Source organism: Pseudophryne corroboree, chromosome 8 (genome assembly GCF_028390025.1).
Source record: "Pseudophryne corroboree isolate aPseCor3 chromosome 8, aPseCor3.hap2, whole genome shotgun sequence".
NCBI lineage: Eukaryota > Metazoa > Chordata > Amphibia > Anura > Myobatrachidae > Pseudophryne > Pseudophryne corroboree.
Genome location: NC_086451.1, coordinates 192,460,182 through 192,487,409, shown reverse-complemented (window position 1 = coordinate 192,487,409; position 27,228 = coordinate 192,460,182). Strand labels below are relative to the sequence as shown.

The following is a 27,228-nucleotide window of genomic DNA, read 5'->3' as shown; positions in this document are numbered from 1 at the left end:
GGCAAGAGTGTGTTTCCGACGTTCCCATATGGTAGCGTCGTAACGGGGATAGATAAGTGTTATGATACACATTAAGAAATAATTCAGTGTACATGCTTGCTGGGAGGACCTTTCGAGAGTATAATAGTGCTTTTTCCATTGTTGGTATGGTCAGTCAAGGAAAGTGTCACTGACCTGGGTTGAGAGAGTTGAGAACTCGGTGGTTCTTGCGATGGTCGGGAAGAGAAACCGCAGCTGGGCCGGAGTAGGGACGGCCGGATATAGGTCTTCCTCATGCAGGACCAAAACGACAACTGGAGTTCGAGAACGATGCTGAAGAATCACCTATTGAAGGGGAGTTGAGAGCAATGCTGGAACGCACTGAATGATGGAAGACTTGCGGGCAAATGCTGAAGCACTTGGAGTGGTGAGAACTTGTGAGCGATGCTGAAGCACACTGAGTGGTGAGAAACTTGTGAGCGATGCTGAAGCACACTGAGTGGTGAGAAACTTGTGAGCGATGCTGAAGCACACTGAGTGGTGAGAAACTTGTGAGCGATGCTGAAGCACACTGAGTGCACTGGAGTTTGTACAGAGGAGAGACATACTGGATGTTGGAAGTACTGTAGACTGTAGGGGAGAAGGACATGCTGAATGCTGGAAGCACTGGAGACTGTGAGGCAGAGGGACACGCTGAATGCTGGAAACACTGGAGACTGTGAGAAAGAGGGACATGCTGAATGCTGGAAACACTGGAGACTGTGAGACGGAGGACACGCTGAATGCTGGAAGCACTGGAGCTCAAACAGCAGAGAGCCACACTGCACAAAAGAGCACTGAAGTTCACTTCTAAGAAGAGACGATACTCAGGCGCCGGGCTCTATCCGGCATCCACCTTTGAATTCTCCGCCTTCCTCTGATTGGTGGAGGGGAGCCAGTGACGTCACCCGCCCACCACCCACGTGATAGCCGGGTGCAATGGCGGCGCCCACACTCCGGGGAACCGCCGGGAGCAGCGCCAGCCAGACGCCGGGACCCGGTGACCACTGGAGGCGGGGACCGCCAGGAGGACCAGCGGGCACGCAGGGGTACGCGCGGCGGCCACTGCCCCTGGCGTGTGACAGTACCCCCTCCTCCAGGAGTGGCCCCTGGACACTTCCCGGGCTTTGTTGGATGTTTGGAATGGAAGATCCGAACTAGTCGAGGAGCAGTGACTTCGGAAGCTTTTACCCAACTTCTTTCCCTAGGACCATAGCCCTTCCACTCCACTAGGTATTGAAGATTCTTGTGGTAGAAACGAGAGTCGAGAATCGTTTTGATCTCAAATTCTGTTCCAACTTCGGTCTCCACTGAGACTGGACTAGGGGATTCTGACTGGAAACGATTTAAAATGAGAGGCCGAAGGAGAGAAACATGGAAAGAATTTGGTACACGAAAGTGAGAGGGCAAACCCAATTTGCAGACTACAGGGTTCAGGACTTGCAAAACTGGGTAAGGCCCGATGAACCTTGGAGCAAATTTCATAGCGGGCACTTTTAGACGGAGGTTGCGGGTGGAGAGCCATACCCTGTCGCCAACCTTGTATTGAGGAGCCGCTCGTCGTCTTTTGTCTGCAAAGAACTTGTATCGAATGGAGATTTTCCTGAGATTAGCATGAATCTTACTCCAGATTTGACTGACGTGCTGAAGAGTGGAAGTAACAGCAGGAACATTGTCACGATCCGGGTACTGAGACACTATCTCCCTTCTGGTTGTACGCCCTCCGCGGCCTCCGCCGCCATTCCTGTGTTTCCAGTATACGGACTTACCAGTGTAACGTCTCATGTCTGCCGCGGCCTCCGCTGTCATCCATGCGGTTCCAGTATACAAGTTGCCAGTGTGGCGTCTCCTGCCCTCCGTGGCCTTCGCCGCCATTACTGCTATGTTTCCACATGGTTTTCAACCCTCCAAGTTCTAACATGGGCGCAGCCATGTTGGATCCAATCACATGTCTCAGTTTCACCAATCCACTGCCTCTGGAAATCTGCATAATTGCCCAGCCAATGCCTGCATTGCTGCAGGTATAAGTATCCTGTGCCTGGGCCAGGAAATCGTCAGTGCTTTCATTGTCATCTGTGATTCCAGCCTACAAGCTTCACTACAGACTTTCTCTTGCAATTCCATTCTGCAGTTCAGCCTGACTTCCCTGGTGATTACACTCTGCAGTGTAACCCGACTCTCCAGTGTTAACCCTCCACAGTCTACTTTGGATTCCTGTGTTTGAACTTTTGCTTTTCAGTCATCATCCTTCATTCCTCAGTTCCAGCGCACTCTAGCTTCTTTACTCATCTTCCATCGAACCCCAGCTTCATTTATTGTTTACAGAACTTTCCTCCATATTCCAGGTTACTGGTCTTTACCAATTGTGCACCTAATTATCACGTGTGACTTTCTATTATTCTTTTGCACGTTATTTGACTTTTTATTTAATAAAAGCACTTAAGGCATTTCCAGTTGTCGTGGTCACGCCCTTGGGCATTCTTTGCTGCTGTCAATACGCATGTCCAGGAGTCACATAGCTCCTCCTAAATTTAAGTACCCGTCAGCCCCTACAACTGAGGCTCTCAGTCACGGTCTTCAGCCCTCAGTTGTGACAAACATCCTCTGAAGGAAGGAGTGGTAACTCTGGAATTCGTGGATGGAATCCATAATTGATGAAGAATGGGGACTCACCAGTGGAAGAGTGATACAGATGGTTATGGGCAAACTCAGCCCAGGGTAACAGCTCCATACAGTCATCCTGTGAAGGGGAGAGATAAATGCGGAGAAATTTCTCTAAATCCTGGTTGACTCGTTCGGTTAGACCATTGGTTTGTGGATGATAAGCAGATGAGAACTTGAGTTTTATTTGTAAAGCCGAGCAGAGAGCCCTCCAAAACCTTGCAGTGTACTGTACCCCTCGATCAGAGACTACTTCCTGAGGTAACCCATGCAAGCGAAAGTGTTCTCGGATAAATAGTAGAGCCAACTTGGGAGCCGTTGGTAGACCTGTCAACGGAACAAAGTGTGCCATTTTTGAAAAGCGGTCAATAATCACCCAGATGGTATTGCAACCCTTGGAGAGGGGTAACTCAGTAATAAAGTACATAGAAATATGGGTCCAAGGTTTCCTAGGAATGGACAGTGGACGAAGCAAACCAGCAGGAGGCAAACGAGGAGTTTTGTGCTGGGCACACTGGGGACAAGAGTTAACATAATCTTGTATATCCCTCTTCATGGTGTTCCACCAATCTGACCTTCGTAGAAATTCGAACATTTTCTGGGCTCCCGGGTGACCGGAGAACTTGGAGATATGGGCCCACTGCAGTATCTTTGGTCGAAATTCAACTGGTACAGACATTCTCCCAGGAGGAGGACCTAGAAAAGTAGGAGCCGCGGAAATGGAAACTGGACTGAGAATCAAACTCTTCGCAAGGGAATTCTCTTCATCCGAGGCCGTTAGGGAACGGGACAGAGCGTCAGCTTTGGCATTGAGAGTCCCAGCCCGGTACTTAATAACAAACGAGAACCGAGAGAAGAAGAGCGCCCATCTAGCTTGACGGGGGTTTAGGCATTGGGCAGTTTTGATATACAACAAGTTCTTGTGATCGGTGTAAATAGTAATTAGATGTTAAGCACCTTCCAATAAATATCTCCATTCTTCTAAGGAAGATTTTATTGCCAAAAGTTTCTGATCTCCAATAGTGTAGTTCCATTCAGCAGAGGAGAACTTACGAGAATGGAAACCACATGGATGCAACTTCCCATCAGAAGAGTACTGTGAAAGAACGGCTCTGATGCCGACTGAGGAGGCATCGACTTCCAAGAAGAATGGTTCTGTTGGAGTACCGGAGCTGACATAAAAGCTGATTTCAACTGGGGAAACGCTACTATGGCTTCGGAAGACCACAGACTTGGATCGGACCCCTTTTTTGTCAATGCAGTAATGGGTGCAACAATGGTGGAGAATTCCTTAATGAATTTTCTGTAGTAATTTGCAAAGCCCAGCAATCTTTGTACTGCTTTCAGAGAGAGAGGCTGAGTCCAATCCCAAATGGCCGTGAGTTTTTCCGGATCCATGCGAAGCTCCGTACCTTAGATGACATAACCGAGAAACGGAATTGAAGGGACCTCAAAGGTACATTTGGAAATTTTGCCGTAGAGACGATTCCTTCGTAGATGGAAAAGTACCTCTTTGACCTGTACTCTGTGCTCCGCAAGATTCTTGGAAAATATCAGAATGTCATCCAAATACACCACTACACTTTGGTATAACATATCTCGGAAGATTTCGTTTACAAATCCCTGGAAAACGGCAGGAGCATTGCTGAGGCCAAACAGCATTACCAGATATTCGTAATGCCCGTCCCTGGTATTGAAGGCAGTCTTCCATTCGTCCCCCTGTCGGATGCGTATAAGATTATAGGCTCCTCTCAAGTCGAACTTCGTAAAAACATGGGCTCCATGAACCCTATCAAATAGCTCCGTGATTAGTGGCAAGGGATATTTATTCTTAATGGTGATATTGTTTAAGCCACGATAATCGGTACATGGTCTTAAGCCCCCGTCCTTCTTCTTCACGAAGAAGAAACCCGCTCCAGCCGAGGAGGTAGAGGGACAGATGAACCCTTTAAGAAGATTAGACTTAATATATTCCGACATAGCCTGGGCTTCAGGTAGTGATAAGGATACGTGCGACCCCGGGGTGGCATCTTCCCTGGGATAAGCTCAATGGGACAGTCCCAGGGTCTATGGGGTGGTAACTGATCAGCAGCCTGTTCAGAGAAGACATCTGCGAACTCCCAATAGGTCTCCGGAATGAGTTCTTCATCCGACTTGGAAGATGCACGGAGCGGATAAACGGGTGTGATGCAACTAGAGTGACAAAACGAACTCCAGGACAATATTTGCGACGACTTCCAGTCGACGTGAGGGTGATGAGTTTTGAGCCAAGGCAACCCCAGGACAAGATCGTGGGGCATCTCTGGAATCACTAGGAACTCCAAACGCTCTTGATGTAGAGCTCTGACCTATAGCTTGATGGGCTTTGTGCGACTTGTAATAAGACCATTGTTTATTTTGGTACCGTTGATAGCAGTCAACATAATAGGTCGTTTGATAGGCTGCAGCTTTAAACCCAGCCTCTGAACACAAGAAAGAGAAACAAAATTCCCTGCAGCCCCAGAGTCCAGTAAGGCATTAAGAGGTTTGGCAACTGACTCGGAAAACAGAGACACGGAGAGTAGATAATCCACAGTTGGAGAAGATTTGGTCGTGACCCGCAACTTGACTCCTGCAGAACAAGCTAGGCCTGCCCGTTTCCCGGAAGGGATTTACAGAACTTGATAAAGTGATCTGCAGCTCCACATTAAAGGCAAAGTTTACCCTCACGACGGTGCTGGCGATGAAATTGGTGTAATTGGAAACCAATGGATCCGATCGTTCCCATAACAAAGACACCCAATCCAACGCTGAACCTTCTAGCAAGGAAATAATATAAGCCACTTTAGACCGATCCGTGGCGAAATTGTGTGAAAGAAGTTCAAAGTGCACCTCGCACTGGTTTAGAAAACCGCGGCAATTCTTTGGATTCCCATTATAGCGGGAGGGAGTAGGAAGCTGAAGACGTGACCTGATTCCAGCCGAGGGTTGGACATTACTGGAAATGGCTACCGGAGCGGGTACAGGAACAGGAGCCGGAACAACTGAAGCCAGAGATGCTTAAATTTGATCCAGACGGCCGGACAATTCCTGGAGATACTGCATCATTTGGCCCTATGCCGCCTCTTGACTCTGAACTCGGGAAGGCAAATTTTGGATGGTGCTTGACTCTGTGTTCCGATCCCCCGGGTCCATGTGGCCTGAGTATACTGTCACTGAACTGGGTTGAGATAGTTGATAACTCGGGGGTTCTTCCGATGGTCGGGAAGAGGAATCGCAGCTAGGCCGGAGTAGGGACGGCCGGATATAGGTCTTCCTCATGCAGGACCAAAACGACAACTGGAGTTCGAGAACGATGCTGAAGAATCACCTATTGAAGGGGAGTTGAGAGCAATGCTGGAACGACCTGAATGATGGAAGACTTGCGGGCTAATGCTGAAGCACTCGGAGTGGTGAGAACTTGTGAGCGATGCTGAAGCACACTGAGTGGTGAGAAACTTGTGAGCGATGCTGAAGCACACTGAGTGGTGAGAAACTTGTGAGCGATGCTGAAGCACACTGAGTGGTGAGAAACTTGTGAGCAATGCTGAAGCACACTGAGTGGTGAGAAACTTGTGAGCAATGCTGAAGCACACTGAGTGCACTGGAGTTTGTACAGAGGAGAGACATACTGGATGTCGGAAGTACTGTAGACTGTAGGGGAAAAGGACACACTGAATGCTGGAAGCACTGGAGACTGTGAGGCAGAGGGACACTCTGAAGGCTGGAAACACTGGAGACTGTGAGACAGAGGGACACGCTGAATGCTGGAAGCACTGGAGACTGTGAGGCAGAGGGACACGCTGAATGCTGGAAACACTGGAGACTGTGAGGCAGAGGGAAACGCTGAATGCTGGAAGCACTGGAGACTGTGAGACAGAGGGAAACGCTGAATGCTGGAAACACTGGAGCTCAAACAGCAGAGAGCCACACTGCACAAAGGAGCACTGAAGTTCACTTCTAAGAAGAGACGATACTCAGGCGCCGGGCTCTATCCGGCGTCCACCTTTGAATTCCCCTCCTTCCTCTGATTGGTGTAGGGGAGCCAGTGACGTCACCCGCCCACCACCCACGTGATAGCCGGGTGCAATGGCGGCGCCCACACTCCAGGGAACCGCCGGGAGCAGCGCCAGCCAGACGCCGGGACCCGGCAACCACCAGAGGCAGGGACCGCCAGGAGGACCAGCGGGCACGCAGGGGTAAGCGCGGCGGCCGCTGCCCCTGGCGTGTGACAGAAAGTGACCCAACCATTTGGACATGCCACCTGTCCTCAAAAAGTGTAGTGTATGGATATGGCCTTGTGTCTCGGTACTGGGTGCAGTAAGAGGCTATCTAGTGGATTAGTCCAATCCCCCTCCGCAAAATGTGTAAGAATATGCTTAACATAAAATTGCGTTTGCAAAAATGGAAAGGGGGGATGAAACGACTACAGCATGTCTCGTTGAAACCTCTGAGAAGGTAAGCAAACGGTGGTCCTCCACAGATGCTAATGACCGAATCGATGTTATACCAGCCTCCCTCCGTGTTGTAAAGGGATGGGCAGCCATGCCATCCAAAAACTCTGGGTTTTTAATTAAGGGCAAGTGCAAGGAGTAGTATTGATTCAATTTCGCATTGTGGCGCAGTATGTGCCACATTTTCCTAGTAGACCACAGAAGTGGGTTAGACCTGATATGATCCGGTATCTCCCAATCATATTGGTGAAGAAAACATGTCAGACCCACATGTGCTAAAAAATTCTGTTCGAGGGGTGTGTTCGTATATACAGAGCTATTTTGTAGCCAATCTCTCAAGTGTCTCAGAAGTGCAGCGTGGTTATAAACTACTACATCTGGAAAGTTGATACCTCCATTGGACTTAGGTTTGGCAAGTTTACACAGAGCAATACCTGCCCGGCCTCCCTTCCATATAAAGGTTCTGATTAGTTTGTTGATCGTTTGGACGTCCTGTTTAGTCAGTAGTATGGGAAATGTTTGCAATGGATATAATATGCGCGGTATAGCCACCATTTTTAGCAGGTTAGCCCTGCCTAGATATGACAGTGGAAGACGTTCCCATCTCTTAATATTATCAGTTAGAGTGAGTTTGGCCTTGCTTACGTTGATTTTGTATAGTTCAGACATATAGTGTGGCACCATAACCCCCAAATAGATAATATAAGTGGACACCCAGTGTAGGGGAAAGTGTGAGGTCCAGCTCGGACATGTCACATTACCATACAACAGTAGCGCTTTAGATTTATCCATATTGATACTAAAACCTGAAATGCGGCCAAATAATTGGATCTTGTCTAGGATCAAATTAAGGGTATGCTCAGGGTCAGATATATACAGAAGGATATCGTCAGCGAAAGCGGACAGCTTGATTTCCTCTCCACCCACTTTTATACCCCGAAAAACCGACCAATCCTGCAATGTCCTAAGCAGCGGGTCGAGGGCCAGATTAAATAGCAGCGGCGACAGAGGGCATCCTGACGGGTACCGCTTTCCAAAAGGAATCGTTGGCCCCTGATCCCATTTATTAATAAAGAGGCAGATGGATTGTCGTAGATGTATCGGACATAATTAATAAAGCCCGTATCAAAGCCTCTTCTCTCCAACACAGTAAACAAATGTGGCCACAAGACCATGTCAAGGGCCTTATTGGCATCGAGGCTGAGAAGCATATTCGAATCTGCACATGGAGACTGGGATGCCGCTACCGCCGCTAGCGCCATGCGGATTGCTTTAACCGCATGTCGACCAGTTACAAAACCCATTTGTGTTGTAGTGAGTATATCAGGGAGAATTTATTGAAGCCACATCGCCATTATCTTGGCCAATAGTTTGTAGTCAACATTCAATAGCCTGGTAGGTCTGTATGAGGAAAGAAAATTGGCGTCCCTGCCAGGTTTGGAGATAAGTGTAAAAAATGCCTCATTAAAGAAAGGAGGTGGAGAGCTCCTTTCATGTACAGCTTGAAACAATTCCAAGAGGGTGGGGACAATGTGGGCCTGTAATATGCGGTAGTAGTCTCCCGATAGGCCATCTGGACCCGGAGATTTACCATGGGGTAAATTGGAGATAACAGTGTTAATTTCCTCCGTAGTTATTTTTCCCACAAGAGCTACCCTCTGGTCTCGAGTCAGAGGGGGTAATACCTCATCTGTGAGCAGCTGGGATTGTATGTCAGTATATATTTGTGCCGAGCTAAACAAGGATTGAAAATAGAATTGAAATTGTTCCATTATTTCTTGAGATTTGGTGATAATACGACCGGACCTAGGGTGGTTATGATGCGTCGTGTTTTGGGAGGCCGGGAAATGACCGCCAGTAATCTACCAGCCTTATTTCCCCATCTATAGAATTTATTTTTGGTAAAGTCTAAGGAGCGTTTTGCCTGGGTGGCTAGATAAGTTTCAAGCAGGCGTCTAGCCTGCTTGTATTCAGTAAGGGAGAGCTCTGTTGGAGTAGAAGTGTATGTTTGGAAAGCTGTGGACATTGCCACTTTTAATGCAGTGTATTCCAGTTTGGATTCCCTTTTTTTCCGTGTAACATAACTAATAATGTGGCCCCTCATCACTGCCTTGGAGGCGTTCCAAAAGATGTCAGGTAGGTCTATCCCAGTAATCAATATTTTCATCTACATAATTGGTCCAATGATATGTAAGATACAATTTAAAATCCTCTGAATCTGCTAAGTATTGTGGGAATCTCCAGATACGATCTGTCGAGTGCATATGGGGATGGGTTAATGCCAACGTGACAGGGGCATGATCAGAAATCAATATGTCAAGTATGTCCACCCCAGCAACCTGGGACATTAAGTCATCGGCAATTAAGAACCTGTCAATACGGAACAACGTTCCATGTGCCAGTGACAAATGGGTGTGCGTTTTGTCGGTTGGGTGTAGCAATCTCCATGGATCAGAGATGTCTAGGGAATCTCTAAATGTCATTAAATGTCTGCTCTGGGAGTCAGTGGTTCTTGGCATAGTCGGTGATCTGTCAACTGTAGGGTCGTCTACCATGTTATAGTCTCCACCAACTATTAGAGAATAATTAGTTCTGCCTAGAAGAATGTGAGTCATGTCTTGAAGGAACATGTGTGTATCAACATTTGTGGCGTATAAATTGACACGGGTAAATTTTGAATGAAAGAGCTCTATGTCCATTATGATATATCTGCCTTCGGGGTCAATGATTTCTGTCAAAACAGTGACGGGGAGATTTTTTCAAATAAGTATGGCAACTCCTCTGGATTTCGTACGGAAAGGAGCAGCAATACAAGAACAAAGCCATGGGGCTTTCAATACATTTTCCTCACCCGTCAGCCAGTATGTTTCCTGTAAGAAAATCACATCCGGGTGAGAGCGTTTAAGGTGCGTGATCACACGTCATTGCTTGACAGGGGAACTAAGTCCTCCCACATTCCAAGAGATGAATTGTAGTGGCTTTGGGGGTATTACCTCAGATGAGGAAGAATCTGTTGGTGGCATGGCTACCCAATCCCCTCAGGGCAGTGAATTATCTGACGGATAAACAACATAAGTAAGCATATATTGGTGGCTCCCCTCCTAACCCAAGATCTCCAGGGTGGTAAATATTTCGACAGCAGTAACATCAGTATAACATGACATGCAATGTACAGTCCCAGCATTTGGGAAATCAATTGTGTATCATAATGTCTCGTACCTCTACTTTCTAACATTTTCCTAACAACCAAAACTATGGTGGGCACCAACTAGGCCTAGTGGTGCGCACACTGAACACTATCAAAAATAATCACTGAATTAGTAAGAATAAATACTTATAGGTAAGTACAGAATCAACTAAAATAAGAAAGAGAAAAAGAAAAGAAAATTTTAAGGTAGGTTAACACATATCCGCCCGAGGCGGTGGTACCCGAGCCGTTCAACCATTTGCGCCCCGCTGACTACTTTCCTAACTAATAGAGGACCTTGTCAGTGATCCGTGAGTCAGGAATCGAGATCGCGCCACCTCTGGGTCAGTATAAAACATCTGATTTCCATTCTCTAAGACCCGCAATTTAACTGGGTAGAGCAGGGCAAACCGGATATTTTTACTGTGCAAGTGGGAGCAGACTTCAGAAAATTCCTTTCTTTTCTGAGCCACAGCTGCTGAGAAATCTTGGAATATCAGGATCTTGTGGCCCTTGACTAACAATTCCCTGTTTTTACGGTAAGCTGCGAGAATTTGTTCCTTGGCCCTGTAGTCTAAGTAACGGGCGATGACTGGTCGAGAACGCTTTCGCGCACCATCCTGCATCGCTCCCAGCTTATGTACTCTTTCGATATATGGGACTTCAATATCATCTACGATTCCCAATGAGGTCAGGAGGTCTACACTAAGATTGGAGGAAAGAGCCGGGCCCGTCAAGGACTCTGGAATACCAATAACTCTGAGGTTATTTCTACGAGATCAATTTTCCAGGTCCTCAACCTTATCCTGCAATTGCTGAATATATTTGTCCTGGGCTGATACCCCCTCCCGACAAGACTGAGCCAAGTCTTCAGTGTCACTCAACCTCGTCTCCAACGCGGTTATGCGTGTTGCATGGGAATCTATGCGAGCTAAGCCCGCATCCAAACGGGCTTGTAAGTCATCAAATCGTTTATCAAGCAAGGGCATGAGAAAATCGGAAATTTCTTTAGCTGTCAGGGGAGAGGATTTATCACTAGGTGAACTAGAGGATTCAGACCTATGTTCAGCTGGGGAGGGCGGTCCCGACTTAGGGGGAGCGTCCTTCCCCTTCCCCGCTTTACAAGAATTGGCAGATTGTTTCGGGGGCATGGCTTTGTCGAGGTATTTGGCCATACCCAGGGCTGGATTAACAATGGGGCGGATGGAGCTGCAGCTCCAGGCCCCCCACTGAAAATAGGCCCAGAGATCCCTTGCAGTTCAGATAGTGTTGACAGGAAGAAGAAAAAAACTTTTCTCCTGTCATCACCAATAGTATTCCCTCACTCGACTCCTGTCTCAGAGAGCCAAAGCTCTGCCTATCCCCTTCCAAGTTGCCATCAGCTGTGCACAAACGCTCTCCCCACGTCAGCTGAAGCTCATACCCAGGCCAGGTCGATATAGGCTCCTCCCCCAGACTGCGATAAGCTCCGCCTCCTTGTCCACATGCGCTCTCCCCTTGTCAGCTGAAGCTCAGACCCAGGCCATGTTCGATATAGGCTCCTCCCCCTGATCGCGGTAGGCTCCGCCTCCTTGTCCATCTACAGCAGTGCCCACGATTGGCAAAAGGTCCTTTCACATGCCATCCCTTTGAAGCCATGCCCCCTGGTTCTTCCACTGCTGAGCCCTGATGCCTGAAGCACCGCCTCCGGGCCATTCTAAGCCCCGCCCACTGGACATTACACAGTGCTTCCCGCCCGGGTCATCTGTGAGGTGTTCCGTGCAGCTGCTGTTTGAGGTACAAAGGAGAATATGCTGTGTATCCCTATGCCCGGGACAGCACACTAAGCAGTCCTGAGTTTCTCTCACTGAGCCTTTGTGTTCCTGAAATCCCAACATTGAAAGTTATGTCTGCATGTTCTGTGACCTTAATGACATACTGTTTTAAATATTGCTCATATATATATATATATATATATATATATATATATATATATATATATAATATTATCCATCTATTGTGTGTGATAATCAATTGAATTCTGGCCAGTGTGTATTACGTACACTACCATGCGGTGTAATATAACAAACGGATGCTGCTGTGCGGTGTAATGTGACTAACGGACGCTACCGTGCTGCGTAATGTGACTATTGGACGCTGCCATGTGGTGTAATGTGACTCAGACACTATCATGCGGTGTAATGTGACTAACGGAAGCTGGCGTGTGGTGTAATGTGAATAGTGACTAACGGTTGCTGCTGTGCGGTTTAATGTGACTAACGGACACTACACGCTATTGCGCGGTGTAGTGTGACTCGGATACTACCGTGCAGTGTAATGTAACAAACGGACACTGCTAGCTGTGTAATGTGACTAACGGACACTACACACTACCGCATGGAGTAATGTGACTGTCAGACACTATCGTGTGATGTAATGTGACTAATGGACACTGCCATGCAGTGTAATGTGACTAACGGATGCTGTCTTGCGGTGTTATGTGACGAAATGCTGTTGTGCAGTGTAGTGTGACTAATGGACGCTACCATGTGGTGTAATGTGACTAACGGATGCTGTTGTGCCCTTTATAAAATATAGAGGGTGGCACCAATGGACTTTCTGGCACAGGCACCAAAATGTCTAGTTATGGCTCTAGTGGTCACTGATGCTCTCTATAGTATACTGGGGTCACTGATGCTCCCTGTAGTATACAGGGGTCACTGATGCTCTCTGTAATATATGGTGGTCACCGATGCTCTCTGTAATATACAGTGGTCACTGATGTTCTCTAATATATGGTGGTAACTGATGCTCTCTGTAGTAAACAGGGGTCACTGATGCTCTCTGTAATATATGGTGGTCACTGATTTTTTCTGTAATATATATGGTGGTCACTGATGCTCTCTGTAGTATACAGTGGTCACTGATACTCTCTGTAATATATAGTGTTCACTGATGCTCTCTGCAGTATATGGCGGTTACTGATGCTCTCTGTAGTATACAGGGGTCACTGATGCTCTGTAATATTTGGTGGTTACTGATGCTCTCTGTAATATACAGTGGTCACTGATGTTCTCTATAGTATATGGTGGTCACTGATGCTCTCTGTAGTATACGGGGGTCACTGATGCTCTCTGTAATACATGGTGGTCACTGATGCTCTCTGCAATATGCAGTGGTCACTGATGTTCTCTAATATATGGTGGTCACTGATGCTCTGTGTAGTAAACAGAGTCACTGATGCTGTATGTAATATATGGTGGTCACTGATGCTATCTGTAATATATAGTGGTCACTGATACTCTCTGTAATATACAGTGGTCACTGATGTTCTCTGTAGTATATGGTGGTCACTGATGCTCTCTGTAATATACGGGGGTCACTGATGCTCTCTGTAATACATGGTGGTCACTGATGCTCTCTGTAATATGCAGTGGTCACTGATGTTCTCTAATATATGGTGGTCACTGATGCTCTCTGTAATATATAGTGGTCACTGATACTCTCTGTAATATACAGTGGTCACTGATGTTCTCTGTAGTATATGGTGGTCACTGATGCTCTCTGTAATATACGGGGGTCACTGATGCTCTCTGTAATACATGGTGGTCACTGATGCTCTCTGTAATATGCAGTGGTCACTGATGTTCTCTAATATATGGTGGTCACTGATGCTCTGTGTAGTAAACAGGGTCACTGATGCTCTCTGTAATATATGGTGGTCAGGTCACTGATGCTCTCTTTAGTATACAGTGTTCACTGATGCTCTCTGTAATACATGGTGGTCACTGATACTCTCTGTAATATGCAGTGGTCACTGATGTTCTCTAATATATGGTGGTCACTGATGCTCTGTGTAGTAAACAGAGTCACTGATGCTGTATGTAATATATGGTGGTCACTGATGCTCTCTGTAATATATAGTGGTCACTGATGCTCTCTGTAATATATGGTGGTCAGTTAGTGCTGGTGGGTGTCCGCCGCTGGGGCTGTAATGAGTCTCCTGTTATGTGACGGTTGTGCTCGCTTACACAGCAGGAGAGTAAAGTCATTATTCACTGCTGCTTCTATGTGATGCCTCCTCTAATGTCAAATGTAAATCAGCACCCACCGCTGATGTGAGCTGACCATGTTGGGTACTCAGCTTCAAGGTGCATGGTGGGAGTATTAGAGGTAACCACTGAACACATAGGGAAGGGCTCTCCCACAGCTGAACTTTTTCATAAAAAAAATTAAAATACAAGCAATCGGTTAGTGGTTGACGGCAGACGCGGTTGGGCCCTGAGAGAGGGGGCCCCAGGATAACATATACCCCGCTCCCCCTCCTTAATCCGATCTGCTGCAGCGGTACACAATAGGCCTTTCATAAATTTCAGCTCCAGGCCCATGTGGACGTTAATCTGGCACTGGGCATACCCCAGGGAATGAGATATGGAATAATCAGCCTCTCCTGTGGGCAGTGGTCCCGCAGGTATAGGCAATGATACTTAAGTTAAAATAATTGTGTATGGAGCTCGAGGGGAAGTGCGAAACCAACCAAATTATTCAGAACATACTACAGTACATTAACCTTCCCATCAAAGGAAAAGAAGGCTGCAATTATTTACAAAGGTCCATAACCTGCGAAAAAGTCCGGGAGGCGACCCAGGCAACAAACTATGGGAGACCCCAGCCGGGGAGCAAACCCATATCTAAAAACAATATAAAATGTCAAGCAATACAGAATGGAATTATCGGAAAAAAAAAAAATAACAAACATCACATATGAGCGAACCACGGATGTGTTCAGATCGTGGTGCTTAAACATTCGTCTGTGACCGTACTTAAAAAAAAAGATTAAATAAATGAATTGACACACAATTCCCAGGTGGCACCTTGAAAATATAGGAGTGCAGCCAAAGAGCTTGTGGAGATATTTCCAGTGCTGTACTCTATCAAGTATAGGTGAGAATCAATCAGAAGGTTCTGAGCCACTAGATGGCAGTGTTACATTAATTATGAATGGTGACAATACACAGGCGCCTGAACTGTTGCAAGAAGGATTAACAAATCACCCATAATAAAACTGAAAATAAATAAATGATAGTGATGGTGAAGGTATGTCCCTGCAGCCCAAGATGTGTAGTAGATGCAGTCACTCCAAGAACGAAATTGTGCAAGGTGACCGAGTAGAACACACCGTAAAACCCCTATGAGTGCAGGGCAATACAGGTGTTGTCCAGCAGGAGAGTCTATGAAAGTTTGTCCACTAGGAACAGTTTTTAGGGCCCAAGACCAGAAAAGGAAGTAGCCACCAATAATATGTTAGGAGAGAAAAAAAGAAAAGAAAAGAAAAAAAGAGAGAAGGAAAAAAAAAGAAAAAAAAAAAAAAAGGGGGAAAAAGGGGGGGGGGTAAGAAAGGAAAGGGGAAAGCTGGGGGTTGGGGGGGTGGGAGAACACACTAGGTGGGAAGGGGAGAAATATTAGTAGGGGGAGACAAATAGCAGGTTAGCAGGAGACGATGCTGCACGGTGGTGAAATACGGGTGTTTCCAGTCAGCAAGCTCCAAGCAGATAACGGCCAGGGGGATCCGAAGGCTTCGTCCCGGTCACTCAGACTCCAGCAGCCAAGGTCTCCGGACATCAGGGGTAGTAAGCAGATGGGCAAGATCACCGCACAGGAGCAGCATCCATGGGACAGCGACCTCTGCACCTCCGGACGATCAGTGGTACCACAGGCGGATCTGTAACGTCTCCCGGTCTCTAGCTCTGCAGATAGACAGGTGCATCGGGGCTATGAGAGAGTGCGTCCGCCGCAAGCGGCACCATGCGGCTCCGTTGTCTCAGCAGGTCGTTTTGATTTGGGGGATAAAAGCAGGAAGCAGATCTTCAAAGGTCCACAGTACTGTTCCAGTCGCTGAACCCCAAATCCTGGCTGGCAATAGAAGATGTCAGTTCAAGCGTTGAGTGAGTATAAGCCGGTGGCTACCCCCCTCGTCTCCAAATATATCAGCGTGTCCGCCACAGAGAGCCAGGTAAGTCTCCCACTGGTATAGTGCAAAAATACCCGCTGCTGCAATCCCCCCCCCCCCCCCCCCAGAGCGATCGACCACGCTCAACTCTCAGCGCATAGCCGCGTCCGACAGGTCAGACAGGACGGGGTGGTGAGGATCTCCCCTTTGCCGCGGCCACTACTAGGTCAATCAGCGGCCTCTCCTCACCTCTCGTCAGCAGAATCCGGACCAGGAGCCGAGCCTCGAAGCTCCCCGAGCGGCACCCAGGTCAGTCACACCACGGATCACTCAGAGGCCCGTTCGTAGAGTGGAGGTCAACATCCATTGGTCGGTCCCGCACCAATCCGCCCACAAAAGACAGCTGATATCCGCCGGTTACCACAGGAGCAGGTTAGGATGTTGTTAGCCCGCTATAGACCCGTCACCGCTGCCTTGTTCACGCCAAAACCGGCGTGCAGGCAGGCCATCGCTATAAGTGGCCAGACTCCGGTGGAAAAACAGAATCCCGGGGAGATATGGGGATCACTTGATCAAGCAGTATTTCAGGAATCCGTGGGTGTATTCAGCGTCCCCAGTATTTGCCTTAAAACGCAGGATTCAGGCTGATCATGAGTCTCTAACCCGAGAGGGAAATTAAAAGGCGGCCATACTTGATGCCCCGCCCACCGGTGTCTCGCAGCAGTAGAAAATAAATAAAATCGTCTTCTGCAAACCTGCTGCTCGAAGTCTACGCAAAAAGAAAAGGCATTGCTGAGCCTTTCCCGTCACAGCAGTGATATGCGAAGACAATGACAGACCTTCAGAGAAATTAATTCCTAGAATCTTTATTCCTGAAACCCTTTCCCCCTCCTCATCATTGATGAAAAGCGGATGTACAGGGGTTTTCCTAGACTTTCTAAAGTCGATCACAACTTCCTTTGTTTTCTTATTGTTCAACAACAGATTATTATGCTTTCCCCACTCAACTAATTGCTTGACTTCCTCCCTGTAACTATTCTCCTCTCCATTAGAAATCAACCCCATAAGTGTAGTGTCATCCGCAAATTTTACCATCAAATTTAAGTCTGAATGAGACTACAGTCGAAAGTATAGAATATAAATAAGGACTTAAGACACAACCCTGGGGGACGGCTACATTTTGGCACGATCCGGGTAATTCATCGCCATTTCTTACCTTCCAAGTGTCTCCTGAGACTGGCCCAGCGACCCAAGCCTGGATTCCACCTGCGCTGTCTGCATGCAGCACGCTGTGTAACATGGCCTCAGTCTCTCACATGCTAAAGTTCAAACAGACTTTCCCTCCAGATTCAAACATGGGCACAGCCATGTTTGGATTCATCACATGTTGCTTTACAGCCTATCAGCTGCACTCTGGACTCTGCCTGATTACCCAGCAGCTGCACTTTGGACTCTGCCTGATTACCCAGCAGCTGCACTCTGGACTCTGCCTGATTACCCAGCCAATACCTGCTTCCCAGCTGGTATAAATATCCTGCATCAAGGCTGCCTAATCGTCAGTGCTTTGGTTGTCAAACCTTGTACACATGTCTCCCCTGTCTGTGGAATCTACAGTTCGAGTCTCCAGGTATTCCAGCTCCTGTGTTCAACTCCTGTGATTCAGCTCCACTTAGAGACCCGTACCGGTTACCAGCTTACGGTGCAGCCTGACTTCTGAAGTGTTATAGCTCTGCTTCTTGGTTATCTGCTGTGATACCTACATCAGCTTCCAGCGTTGGACTCTGCTCCGCTTCCAGCTTCCAGCAGTGTTCTGGTATCTCTCCACTCCCGTTGTTTGCAGCTCTACCTAGCTCCATCTGTGTTCTGCCATCGATCTCCAGCTTTATCGGTGTTACACCATCGATACTCATCACCATCGGTACTCACCATCGGACTCTAACATCATCGGTGAGTTCTGCTACACCTTCCCGTCTGGTCCGGTTCCATCCGGCATCCCCGGCAGTTCTCCTGTGTTCTTCTCAACCTCTGTGCATCTATCTTGACTCCAGCTCTCAGAGTATAACCTGCTGGTCAGTACCTGCTTGTTTCCCTCTATAGTGGTTAGTTGTGGCCAACGGACATTACATCTCCGGGTCTTGCAGTGACTTTATTACCAACTCATTCTCTATTGCCACAGTATCTTTCTACCACTGTGCTGAAGGAACTGTACTGTTGTTTTCAATGCACAATCTACCGTTGAATTACCTGAACTGCCTAGGTGTATCAGAACTGTGTGTTTAATAAACAGACTTTATTTTACCATGTTGTCTTCATCACGCATTCGGGCTTCAGTGCCTAATCCTCTGCATGTATATGAACCCTATCCAACCATCCCGGTTAACTTACACTCCAGCCCCTACAACTGAGGCCTCCCCAGGTCACCCTCATCCCTCAGTTGTGACACATTTAATGTCAACTCTGATGACAAAACAGAGCCCATCCTAACTGACTGTGGACGATTTGTCAAGAAGTCCAATAATCAATTACAAATATGTGTGTCATAGCCAATCTTTAAAAGCTTACTAGTCAACATTATTGGCACAACAGTATTAAAAGCCGAACTGTAGTCCACAAATAGTCTAACATAGGAGTCTCTGTTCTCCAAATGACAGAGAACCCTATGAAAAACCATAAGGGCTGCATCCTCAGTTGACCTATTTTGCTTATAGGCAAACTGATAGGGGGTTGAATCCCAATGAAAAGCCGCCCTTTAAATGATTCAAAACAACCCTTTCAAAATACTTCATAACCAATGAAGTGAGAGCAATTGGTCGAAAATCATTCAGACAAGTTACTACAGAAGACTTAGGAATGGGAACAATAGTGGTTATTTTGAAACAACGTTGGACAATGCATTGTGCCAAGGATAAATTAAAAATTTTTTGTTAAAACCCCAGCCAATTGATCAGCACATACACGTAAAACCTTTCCCGGAATGCAGTCCGGGCCTGGGGCCTTCTTGGAATTGGTCTTCCTAAGCATAAGCCTGACCTCAGATTCCAACAAAATCAAAGGATCATTTGATAAGGAAGCACCAATTCCCATAGTAGGGGACAAATTTCAGTTCTCGAACCTAGCATAGAACATATTAAACTCATCTGCAGAAGGATTGTTCAACCTATTGGCAGGTGAGCCCTTGTAGTCAGTTAGGCACTTAATACCTTTCCACATAAACCTTGCATCTCCTGATTCCTTAAACTGACTTTCAATTTTTTGTGAATAAGCTACCTTTGCCAAATGGATACCCTTTTTTAAATTTACACAGGCAATTCTATACGCTGCTTTATCCTTGGATTTAAATGCCCTATCCCTAATCCTCAGCAGGGAACGGACCTCACTATTCATCCATGGCTTATCATTTGGAAATATACGAACTACCTGCCTTCTGGTAACACTACACTTTTTATACAGCATCTAAGATACAATAGAACTGAAAAGGCAATGAGATCTACGTTAACATCCAAATCTCCTGTTGCCTCTTCCAGAAAAAAACCCCAGTTAGTACATTTAAAGCAACCCTGCAAACTCAATAAAGCCCCCTCAGGCCAAACCGTTACCTCCCTAGTAACAGGTTTCTTTCTCCTTACTACTGGAAGGTATTTAGGGACCATAAAGAGTGAACAATGGTCAGACTGTCCAATATGAGGGCACAGAATGGTCTTGTAGGTGTCCTTAATGTTTGTATAGACGTGGTCAAGTGTATAAATACCCCTAGTCGGCAGCTTTACATTTTGCATAAATTTAGGGAAGACTAATTTCAGGTTTGCCTGATTAAAGTCTCCAGCCACAATAAAAAAAAGCACAGTACGGGTGGCAAGTAAACTGTTGTGAAAATGAAACAAATAGAAAATCCAGTGCTATGCTAACATTAGCCTCAGTAGGGATAGAAACCACAGCAACAAGGACAACGGAAAACTCCCTAGGCTGATAGAATGGCCTGCACCTTAATAATATAAATTCCAAATCCTCGGAGCAATAGTTCTTAATTAAAACCACATCCGAACTCCATTTGTTATGGACATAAATACGAAGTCCACCTCCTCTTTTCATCCCGGACTCTAAAGTTCTATCGACTCTAAACAGGGACCTCCCGGGTGATTCAAAGGAGCATACTGGATAATTCCCCCCCCCCCCCCCCCCCCCCCATCCCCAGCCAGGTTTCAGTAAATACCAGAACTGAGCAGTTATTGAGTGACTGGTTACAGGCAATTTTCAGCCTAATCTCATCGATTTTGTTGGTTAATGATCTTACATTTGCTAAGAACACACTAGGCAGAGCAGGGTTAAAAGGATGGTACCTCAATCTTGCCAAGGTACCTGCTCTCTTCCCCCTCCTCTGTTTCCTCAACCTGCAATGGTGCCACCGACACTGCTGGCAGTAATGCTGCTGCTCTTTTTCCCAGTGCCTGGACTGTCCTCTCCTCCAAGCACCTCTGCCACTGCTCCAGCTGTAGGGATGGTAATTCCAGGCACCTCTCCCAGCAACAGCGCCAGAGAGATCAGGGAGCGATGAACCCCCTGTCACAGCTTGAGCAGAGCCTTCAGCGTGCCCCGCACCCCTCCAGGGGGCAGCGATGCAGGAGACACACGGAATGGCCACTAAGGATGCCCCTGACACAGCCTCCAGCACAGCGGAGCTCACAGACCTGGCGGCCCCAGCGTCATCAGCCAGAGACGCATTGCCATGGCAACCGCCGCTGGACCAACGGAGCCACACACCAGCCCTCTCAGCCTCTCCAGGGACCTGCTACAGGTCCTCCCTGGAGTACACAATACTCCCCGCACACGGCGGGAGCACAGCAGTGGCCAGCACAAAGCAATACAAATGGCCCGAAAGCAATACAAACAGCGCCCGGTGAGTCCTCCTCAGCACAGGAGCTGCAGCAGCTACATCTGAATGCACCACCATCGAACCCCATGTAATGTTTGGGTGGGATTGGGGAGCCATGATGTGTACATGTGGTGCTGCTTGGGTGTGTTTGTGATATGTTTAACATGTGTACAGGTGTTTTATTTCATGCTTAGGTACTGTTTTATTGCAGCATGATTTTTTGGGGGGGTATTGGGGTGTCTTTTTAGTGGACTTTTGGGGTGTTTGGGTGGGGATTTACTGTTTTTGATGTCCTAATGTGTTTTTTTTTGTCATGCTTAACCACAGGTTTAATTGCAGCATGCCACGTGGTGGTGCAGGGGTGGCTTTACTGGACTTTAGGGCATACTTGCCTACCTGACCCTCTCCATGAGGGAGAAAATGCTCTGTTCCTGGACTTTCCTGGTAATGTATGATTGCCATCACCTGTGGTGAAACACCTTTCTTATCAATTAACTAGCTCAGCACAGGTGATGGCAATCCTACATTACCAGGAAAGTCCAGGAACAGAGCATTTTCTCCCTCATGGAGAGGGTCAGGTAGGCAAGTATGCTTTAGGGTGGGGTTTTACTCTTTTTTGATGTGCTAATATGTTGTTTTTTTGTCTTGCTTGACCACAGGTTTAATTGCAGCATGCCATGTGGTGGTGCAGGGGTGGCTTTAATGGACTTTAGGGTGGGGTTTTACTGTTTTTTGATGTCCTAATGTGTTTTTTTGGTCATGCTTGACAACTGGTTTTATTGCAGCATGTCATGTGGTGGTGCAGGGGTGGCTTTAGTGTACTTTAGGGTGGTGTTTTCCTGTTTTTTTGATGTGCTAATGTGTTTTGTTTTTTGTCATGCTTGACCACAGGTTTAATTGCAGCATGCCATGTTGTGGTGCAGGGGTGGCTTTAGTGGACTTTGGGTGGGTTTTTACTGTTTTTGGTGTGCTAATGTGGTTTTTTTGGTCATGCTTGAGCACAGGTTTAATTGCAGCATGCCATGTGGTGGTGCAGGGGTGGCTTTAGTGGACTTTAGGGTGGAGTTTTACTGTTTTTTGATGTGCTAATATGTTTTTATTGTAAATTTATTTAAAACAGGAATCTTTAGGGAAAAGTGCCCCGTGACCTCCCCATCCCCCCACTCCTCAGAAGACTCACTGGACAGCGACAAGGAGTGGGCCACGACGCAGGAGGAGGAGATGGCCGACTAGCCAAGGTCATCAAACGAGTAGCCAAGGTCATCAAGGGACCAAGGCATTAGGAGGAAAAAGAAAAGGCGAAGACAGCAAAAGTACTTTTTGCACCTGCAGCCACACTAGCATACACTTTACTACACCCAGAAGCCACTTTGCGCACTGCCAGGAACACTGACACATCCTGAGGCACACCTACAGGTCATTGTTAATTGTATGTAATTTATTTTCCTAAAAGCCGACAAGCCAGCCAGAGGATCAGTCAGACGAGGAAGCCTCTGGAGAAGGAACAGGGTGGAAGATTCTACGTGTACCCTGGTACACCGAGGCGGAAAACTGTGTCCTAGTGGATGGCATCGACCAGTCCTACGACGTTCTGTATGGACCAAAGGCACAGACAACAGTAGGCAAAGGCAAAGAGAAAGATCTGCGAGGCCATCACGGATCAAGTCACTGCAATATCTGGAAACCGTTAGGACACCAGAAACTGCATGAAGCGTTACAGTGACTGCCATAGACAGACCAAGAAAAAGATGGGGATTCAGCGCAGACACGAGACAACAACCGGAGGTGGTCCGGCTTTGAATTTCAAGTGGCTGCCCTGGGAGGAAGTCATCAAAAGGTGCATGAACCCTGTCATGATCCAAGGAGTTCCAGGCAGTGTGGACTCCACCCGCCCTGCTGGCTTTCCCGAGGAGGAAGAACCACCCAGAAGACGGAAGACGGTGGGAGCCCAGCAGTCCAAAAGGAGGCGTGATGGTAAGAATACATTCAAATGTGCTGTGCTAAACTATTATTCATTTTCGTTGCTAAAAGTGTGTTTCTCCTTTCCCCTAGACAAGCCTGCCCGGAGGACGTCACCTGCACGCAGGACATCACCAGAGCGCAGACCATCACCTGCACGCTGGACATCACCAGCGCGCTGGACATCACCTGCGCACAGAGCATCACCAGCACGCCAGACTTCACCAGCGCGCAGACAATCACCTGCGTACCAAACATCATCAGCACGCAGATCATCACCTGCACACCAAACATCATCAGCATGCAGATCGTCACCTGAGCACCAAACGTCATCAGTACTCAGATCTTCACCTGCGCGCAGGGCATCACCAGCTCGGGACCAATCCTCCAGGAGCTCAGAGACTGTGGGGGTCATTCCGAGTTGATCGCTAGCTGCATTCGTTCGCTGTGCGGCGATGAGGCAAACAAAAACAGCACTTCTGCGCATGCGTATGCATGAAGTAATATTATAACAAACAATGTAGTTTCACACAGGGTCTAGCGATGCTTTCCAGTCACACTGGCTGGCCACAGAGTAATTGACATAAAGGGGGCGTTTCTGGGTGTCAACTGACCGTTTTCAGGGAGTGTTCGAAAATATGCAGGCATGCCAGGAAAAATGCAGGCATGCCTGGCTGAACGCAGGGCGTGTTTGTGACGTCAAAACAGGAACTGAATAGTCTGAAGTCATCGCAAGCGCTGAGTAGGTCTGAAGCTACTCTAAAACTACACAAAAAATGTTTTCCGCCGCTCTGCGATCCTTTCGTTCGCACTTCTGCTAAGATAAAATACACTCCCAGTGGGAGGCGGCATAGCATTTGCACGGCTGCTAAAAACTGCTAGCGAGCTAACAACTCGGAATGACCCCCTGTGTCACAAGAGCCTCAAGAAAGTGTGACTGTTTATACTGTGGACCCATCACCCGACCTGTTAGAGTCCTCAGGATTCACGTACGAGACTTTTAAAGGGTTTGATACCAGCCTTGCCGACGCGTCAATCCCAAGCCAAGAATTGTCTCAAGATTTGAGGTCCGGAGAAGCTCCTAGAGCATCGGCATCACAGGTTGCAGAAAGTTAATATATATATCCATTGTGATCTTTTCTAAATTTTCTAATATTATTTACTAACTTTTTTGTTAAAATGTTGTTTTATATTTTTGTAAACAGAGGTGCCACAGACCAGCATCGGATTCGCGTCAAGGATCGGTCCCTACTTCAGGCCGGATCTGTTACAGGAAGAGTTGGACAACAAGGTGGATGCGCAGCAGCCCCCAGTTTCTACACCCCTGTGTAAGTAATTAGATAAATATAACTTTTTTAATAAACTGAAAAGTTTGTGATCCTTAAACATATGTGGGAATGGACATCTACATTTTTTTTCTCAACATTTCCTACAGCTGCACAAGTGCAATTGGTGAGAGACATTCAGCAAGGGCAGGCACCCTCAAGAGTTCAAAGAGTAGTCAACCTGGCATCAGAGATTCAGCAGCGCCAGGACAGTTTTCGGGATGTCGTCAACACCAGACTGGAGGCCATTGAGAAGACAATGTAGAAGATGGCCTATAGTATGGTTGCAATGCAGAAGAACATGGCTGAAATGTCGAAGACCAGGCACAAAGAACACATGGCGATTCTGGACGTCCTCAACGTTATGGCGACATCCATGAAAGAGCTGGTGGAGAACACAGCAAGTGAGTCACAAAGCTTCCAGAACATGTTGGAGAGTCAGCGACAGACAGCTTCCAACTCACAGCTCATCACAATGGTTCTCCAGTTGATCTACGACAAACTCCCAGGGACAGGTCAACAACATGTCGTTCAATCACCACCTTGCTTCATCACAACCCTGGTACGGACAGTCACAGCAGTACTCCGTCTACCAGATGCCTACATCACCATTGTGGACACCAGCCTCAACAGCAACACCAGCACGCCCATCAAGGCCTATGCAACGCACTCTATAGCCACCAAGGACACAGTCGCCCCCTCCAGAGGAAGAGGATCAGGACTGCCCCCACACACAATGGCGCTGTCGTATTTTTCCATAATTTAAAATGTTATTTTTCTGTGCTTCCCTTTTTCTCCTCCCATTAGTTTGTTTCTTTCTTTGTATTGTTATTTATATGTATTTCCCTCCCACACCACCTTAGCTGGTACTACCAAGGAGCTATATGTAGCCATACATGCACATACATATATGATTTTGAAGGATGAAAGCTCCTTTTGGTTACATATATGATGGGCCAAAAAGCAATAATCTGACACCACATTTATGTTTTAAGAAATACTCCTCTGTAAACATTGTGTAACTTGAACATTCTCTTTTGTGTAACTTGAGCATTCACATATTTTTTTAATTCTTTAGGGATGGTTGACAAAGAGGCGTGGACAGCATTGTTCTAGTTGACTTTACAATGGTGAGTAATGGCATGGTTCACTTTACACACACTTACACAAACCTTGACCCGCCTGCACTTGTGGAGCCACACAGTCCAGCAATGGGTTTTGGCTGTGCTGTGTGGTTCCACAAGTGGAGGTAGGTCAAAGTACAGACCACTGCCCCCACAACTCCTCCACCTTGACCCGCCTGCACTTGTGGAGCCACACAGTCCAGCCATGGGTTTTGGCTGGGCTGTGTGATTCCACAAGTGGAGGCAGGTCAAAGTACAGACCACTGACCCCACAATTCCTCCACCTTGACCCGCCTGCACTTGTGGAGCCACACAGTCCAGCCATGGGTTTTAGCTGGGTAGTGTGATTCCACAAGTGGAGATGGGTCAAAGTACAGACCACTGACCCCACTACTCCTCCACCTTGACCCACCTGGACTTGTGGAGCCACACAATCCAGCTATGGGTTTTGGCTGGGCTGTGTGATTCCACAAGTGGAGGTGGGTTAAAGTACATACCACTGACCCCACGACTCCTCCACCTTGACCAGCTTGCACTTGTGGAGCCACACAGTCCAGCTATGGGTTTTGGCTGGGCTGTGTGGTTCCACAAATGTTCTTGGGAAAGGAATGTGAATGTGACATCATTACAGTGCCCTTTACTTAAGTCTGATTTTCTATTTTTTTCAGATATCTACACAAGAACAAGGAATGTATGAAGAAGAACAAACATTTCTTTCTTTTAATACAAAAATTTATGAACAATAAAAAATACAACTGTTTTCTTCAATACATTTTTAAATTTAGAAGTTTTATGTTTTTCTTTAAATTATAGTAAATGTAATTTACAAGTGGGCATTTAAGGGATGTGGGGGTATTGAAGCTCTTGAGGTAGGCCGGCATGGTAGCGGGGGTGAGGGTCTTACCGTGACTGTCCACTTTGGTGATCAAGGTCATGGAGGTACATTCCAGGGAAAACCTGTGGAAGATAGAAATAGTATTAATTTAGAAGGTACGTCAAAAGGTGACATCCCTCCTGAAAAAGAAGAGCAGCTGCAGGTAACAACACACAGGTAACACTGACATCAGGGAGGTTGGGGTCCAGCATCTGACCTGGAGGGTGTCTTGGGTACAGGCTTGGACTGGCCCACAGGGGTACGGGGGAAACCACCGGTGGGCCCCACTGCCTGGGGGCCCCCCTCCTACTCTAAGGATCAGATTCCAGACTATGCACTTGAATTATACTTTATACATATGTTACCTTATGCTGGACTATGGTGTATTTTCTACAGTGCATTGCTGTTATCAATCTGTTATTAATCTGATATATTATCATGCATGCAGCATCTGAATTTACTGTATATATGGGGCCCAGACATTGCACTCACTAATGGTTAGTCAAACCAATGAGGTGGCAGACCCCACCCCCTCTGCAGACTGGCCACACCCCCAAACATGGGCCCCTACCCCTGCATTCCCCCAGTAGGCCCTACATGCCCCAGTCCGACACTGCTTGGGTAACATCGCAGTGGGGGAAGGTCCACATCACAAGTAGGCCATCATGGTAGAGGGAGGACTTTAGCATCACTTTACACCAGAGAGGGTACTTGGAAGGGCTACTCCGTGAAACCTGTGGAAGAGAAAAATAGTATTAGTTACAAGGTACTTCAGAGCATGACATCCCTCCTGAAAAAGAAGAACAGCA

The 27,228-nt window shown here is 47.2% G+C and overlaps 1 long non-coding RNA gene across 2 annotated transcripts in view; it reads left to right on the top strand.

Annotated features, from left to right (window-relative positions):
- LOC134948800 (uncharacterized) overlaps positions 1 to 26,301 on the top strand; it is a 62,811-nt gene extending 36,510 nt beyond the window's left edge. For both annotated transcript variants that reach the window (XR_010183027.1, XR_010183026.1), the window contains exons 2-7: positions 22,258 to 22,450; positions 22,591 to 23,111; positions 23,190 to 24,197; positions 24,302 to 24,424; positions 24,532 to 25,551; positions 26,214 to 26,301. This is a non-coding gene — a long non-coding RNA (uncharacterized LOC134948800). The remainder of the gene's footprint in view (positions 1 to 22,257; positions 22,451 to 22,590; positions 23,112 to 23,189; positions 24,198 to 24,301; positions 24,425 to 24,531; positions 25,552 to 26,213) is intronic.
- The last annotated feature ends 927 nt before the right edge of the window (positions 26,302 to 27,228 follow it).